Raw genomic sequence first — 5,347 nt, forward strand, 5'->3', positions numbered from 1 at the left:
TCTAGCGACAGCTCCAAACTCATGATAAGAGCTTCATATTCAGCTTCATTATTAGTGACTGGAAAAGAGAGTCGTGTTGCGACCTCGATCTCCACATTTTCGTAACCCTGTATCAATATCCCAATTCCTCCATTTCCCGCATTAGAGGATCCGTCCACATGCAACATCCATTTATCCAGCTCGGGCTCGGTCTCAGGTTCGCCGATGAGCTCGACCATGAAATCAGCTAATACTTGTCCTTTCAATGCCGTCCGAGCTTGGTATTCAATATCAAATTCCCCCAGTACACCTTCCCACTTCACAAGCCTACCCGAGGCCTCTAGTCGCGCCAATACATTACGGAGCAGATGATTGGTTAGGACGACTATGCGATGATCTTGGAAGTAAGGTCGCAGTTTACGGGCCGTTACAATAAGCGCAAGTGCCAGCTTCTCAATCTGTGCATACCTTTTCTCCGCCCCTTGCAACATCTTGCTCACATAGTATATCGGACTCTGCACCCCATCTTCTTCTCTGACCAAGGCTGAACTAACCGCATTGTCAGAAACAACCAGATACACATATAGCACCTCATTTTCTTTTGGATTCGTGAGCAGTGTTGGTGAGCGCAAGTATGTTTTTAGGTCTTAAAATGCTTGCTCCCACTCGTCAGTCCACTCAAAATTCTTGATTTTCCTCAACACTTTAAAGAAAGGTAGATTTCTATCTGAGGATTTTGAAATAAAACCACTGAGGGATGCGAGTTTACCGGTAAGTTTCTGGACCTCTTTAACGGTGGTTGGTGACTTTAGCTTCAGTATTGCCTCTATCTTCTCAGGGTTCATCTCAATACCTCGCTCGCTGACTAGGTACCCCAGGAATTTTTCCCCTGTCACTCCAAAGGTGCATTTCATCGAATTCAGCTTCATTCTGAATTTCCTGAGCATCGCAAAAGTTTGTTCAAGATAAACTATATGATCTTGCGACCTCGAGCTCTTTACCAGCATATCGTCAACATAAACCTCCATAGTTCTTCCAATCTGATCTCCAAACATTTTATTCACTAGCCGCTGGTATGTGGCCCCCGCATTCTTCAGCCCAAAGGGCATCATCTTATAGCAAAATATTCCCCTTTCAGTCACAAATGAAGTCTTACTCTGATCCTCTTCTGCCATGAAAATTTGATGGTAGCCCTGATAAGCGTCCATCATGGAGAATAGCTCATATCCTGCTATGGAGTCCACCAATGCATTAATTCGAGGAAGTGGGTGCGGATCCTTTGGCACGCCTTGTTTAAGTCCGTGAAATCGATACAAACTCTCCACTTCCCTCCTGGTTTAGGAACTACAACAACGTTGGATAACCAATCTGTATATTGGACTTCGGTAATGTACCCAGCGTTCAACAGCCTTTCCACTTCTTCTTTGATCACCTGGTTTTTCTCTATGCTGAAATTTCTCTTTTTTTGTTGCACAGGTCGCATGGTAGGGTCTACATTGAGCCGATGAACAATCAACTCTGGCGCCACACCCACAAAATCAGACAAGCTCCATGCGAAGACATCAGCTTTCTTTCTTAGCAACAATACCATCATGGTTTCCAACTGCTCGCCCAATTGTGACCCGATACGGGTGGTTTTGGATGAGTCACCTGGTATTACTTCCACTATTTTTTGACCTTCAATCGGCTGTATTCTTTGAATCTGTTCGTCAGGTACCCACCGCTTTCTTCAAAAACCTCTAATATCTTTCTCTTGTTAGCATTTTCGCCCTTTTTTAGGGACAGATTATAACAATTCCTTGCCTCTTCCTAATCACACCTTACTTCTCCCACTCCTGCATTGGTCGGGAATTTCATATTCAGATGATAAGTGGAAACTACTGCTCGAAAGGAGTTAAGTGCCAGCCTTCCTAGGATTATATTTTATGCAAATGGGGTATCCACTATTAGGAATTTGACCATCAAGGTTTTCCTTCGCGGTTCATCTCCCATCGAAACAGGCAAATCAAGGGTACCTAAGGATGCGATCTCGCTACCCCCGAACCCGACCAAAGGAGTCCGCACCGTTTCCAATCTAGCGTTCTCCAGTCCCATTTTCTCCAATACATCTTTCAAAATGATATCCGCCGAGCTTCCGTTGTCTATCAGAACCTTATGCACTACGAAGTTAGCAATGTCTAACTTGACCACCATCGGGTCATTCTGCGATCCTACTCTGTCTGCCCTATCTTTGTTCCCAAATGTTATTTCTTCTTCCGGCTCAATGTTTGCCATCAGCTGACTTCTCTGGTCACTCCTGCTTTGTCGCTTTCTGGATTTTCTAGAATCACCCCCTTCTGGTCCTCCTGCAATCGTTTAAATTACACCTTTCGCAGGCGCATTATTTTCAGGATTAACTTCTTTCAGCACACCTTTTCCTTTATCTTGCCTCCTATCGGGGCTCCTAGATCGACTCCTTCTGATGACATTGTCGTCTGCCCGACATTTCAGCACCAGTTCCTTAAAATAGCCCTATCTAATTAACCTCTCTATCTCATCTTTTAGCTGATAACATTCTTCTGTATCATGTTCTCGCTCTCGATGAAATTTGCAATACTTGCTAGAAAATTTCTTAGCTGCTGTGAACCTCGTGTGATGAGGCCACTTCAGTATATCAGACTTTTCTACAGTCAATAGCGCCTTGGTTCGGGTTGTATTCAAAGGTGTATATCTGTGATATTTCGGTCGGTAGGGAGGATCTCGACCTCGATCTACCTGCTTTCCATCTTTCCCATGATCCTGCTCGCGGGTCCTTACATTACCCATCCACTCTCCATCCTTCATCGCATTCATTTCCTCCTCGTTAATATATTTTTGCGCCAAGCGCATCAATTGTTCGACATTGGTCGGCGGGTCTCTGGCCAGAGCAGAGGCAAAAGGTCCTTTTTTCAACCCGTGAATAAGGATGCTCACCATCATGTCAATTCTTAAATTTTGGACCTCTAGAGTCTCGTTATTAAATCTCCCCATGAAATTTTTTATGGTCTCATTTTCTTTCTGCCTGATGGTGAATAGATAGGTCGCTGACCTCTTTTGTTTTCTTTTGCTCGTAAAATGAAAAACGAATTTTTGTACCAACTGTTCGTGTGATTCAATACTACCCGCCGGCAAACTTGTAAACCACTCTTGCGCCTTCCCCGTCAAGGTTGTCACAAACAGTTTTGCTTTAATAGATTCCGTTTGTCCGTAAAGATTCATCACTAAATCAAAAGCGGACACATGCTCTTGCGGGTTCTTCAAACCGTCATATTTCTGTAAATCTGGCATTTTAAAAGTTGCATTTACAACTTCACTCAGAATCCTATTGCAGAACGGTGAGTGCTTGTTCTGAGTGAATAATTCTCCCCTCCGCTTCAATTCATCAATCTGTTTCCCCAGCAGATGGATCTGTCTACCTACAGTATCAACATCCGCTCTCGAGATCGCGGGTTCCCGTCTCTGCCATCCAATTTGTGAACTTGACCCCACTTCAGAAGGGGCGACCGCACGCCTCCTTTCGGGAGCTCTTCTACTCATTCCTTCAGAAACCCGCTCGGTTTCTCTTTCACGTACCCTTCGCCTGGCCGTTTCATTCTCAGTAGGTTGTGTTCTTCTTTCGTATGCCAAGATGGCATTCCTACTAGCCTCCTCCATCATTCGTTGTAATTCGCCTTGTGTATGTTGGACTATCCTTTCATTCCCCGCCCTCGGGGTCTCCTCAATTGCCCGCCTACCACCTTCCAATCTTTTCATGTTTTAGGGTTTATGTTTTATTTCCAAAATCGTTCCCACAGAGGCGCCAAACTGATCCGCCTGGATCACGTTTTGACCTTGATCAATGAGCTCGACCTCCCACGTTATCTGGAAGCAAAACACAAAGCTAGTCGGGATCGTCCCGACGATGATACTCCGATGCCTAGGCCAGATGCTGAGATCGAAGGTAAATTCGGTGATCTAAAATATAAGTGTGGAGAAACAGTGTACCTTCTCTCAGTGGGGACTTGGAGTATTTATAGACAATGGAGGATGGGACCCACTTGCGGGACAGGTGTCAGCTCCACGCTCGCCCCTGCAGTGACTAAGCTGCTTCTTCAATGGACACCTGTCGATGAGTATTGCGGGTCGGATCTGGGTTCCCTGGGCCCGATTTGAGACATCATCAAGCCACAATGCGTCACATGCGATCTCATGACCTCACCCTGCGACCTTGTTTATGTTCTTTATCCCCCTTGACCTGCGATCTTCTATGCGACCAACCAGCAACACCACATTCTAATCTCCCTCTCCTTGTGGCATCCTCATCAAATATATTTACAGTAATTATTAAAATTTCAAATTCATTAAACTTAATGAATAAATCAAATATATGTAATTATTAAAATTTCAAATTCATTAAACTTAATGAATAAAATCTTTTCATTAATAAAGTGCTTATTAAATTTTAAAATAATATGTATTCATTTATGAAGTATTTTATATTTTTGCTAAATTAAACTTCTAAATTTTGTCAAGATTATAAGTATCATGTGCAACGCACGTGATTCCTACTAGTAGCGACAAACGGTGAGATCTATAAATCAAAAGAAAAACCAAAGACACAAATGTAACAAATTCAAAAGCCATGTATGATTCAAACAGAGATAACAAGAATCAATTGACAATCAATGGAGGCCAAAGCACATGAACACAATATTAAAGGATTATGAGGAATGTAACTACTACTGTCTCACCATTGTTAGTCGTAATAATAAATGTCAATAAAAGGTATGTGTTTGATTTTGTGATAATCTTCTCCTTCACCATCCACCCCTCCTACCCTCTTCACGAACTCCTCTGGCATAATTATAATCAGTGTTTTTAGAGTATTAATGAATTCTAATCCATCAGGAATCATCTTCAATTTACTACATTTTGCAATAAATAGATGAGAGAGATTGGGCATTAATCCTTTCTCCACTCTCCAGTCTACTAAATTCCGCAAATCATTCAAGGAAAGCTCTCTGAGTTGAGGAAATCCAGTTGCCTCACAAACCATCTCTCTGCCCACATATGGATTGCGCCTTAAGCCAAGAACTCTTAACATGGGAAGCTTCTCTAGTATTTTCATTGGGTCTTCCTCAATCCTTGTATCCACAAGCTGCAATTCTATCACATTTTGATATAGTTGAACTTCATAAGTTGGTAATTTGCTCACTCGACAATATGCAATACTCAAGTAATGTAGTGAGTGACACATCACCAACCTTTTGAAAAGAGTTGAGCCATCTTCCGAATCCATATTAACACCCATGTAAATATTAAGGTTTACATCGCGAAATTGTTCTTGATGATTTAAGATGTGATCAACAAT

Source organism: Sesamum indicum, unplaced genomic scaffold (genome assembly GCF_000512975.1).
Source record: "Sesamum indicum cultivar Zhongzhi No. 13 unplaced genomic scaffold, S_indicum_v1.0 scaffold00229, whole genome shotgun sequence".
NCBI lineage: Eukaryota > Viridiplantae > Streptophyta > Magnoliopsida > Lamiales > Pedaliaceae > Sesamum > Sesamum indicum.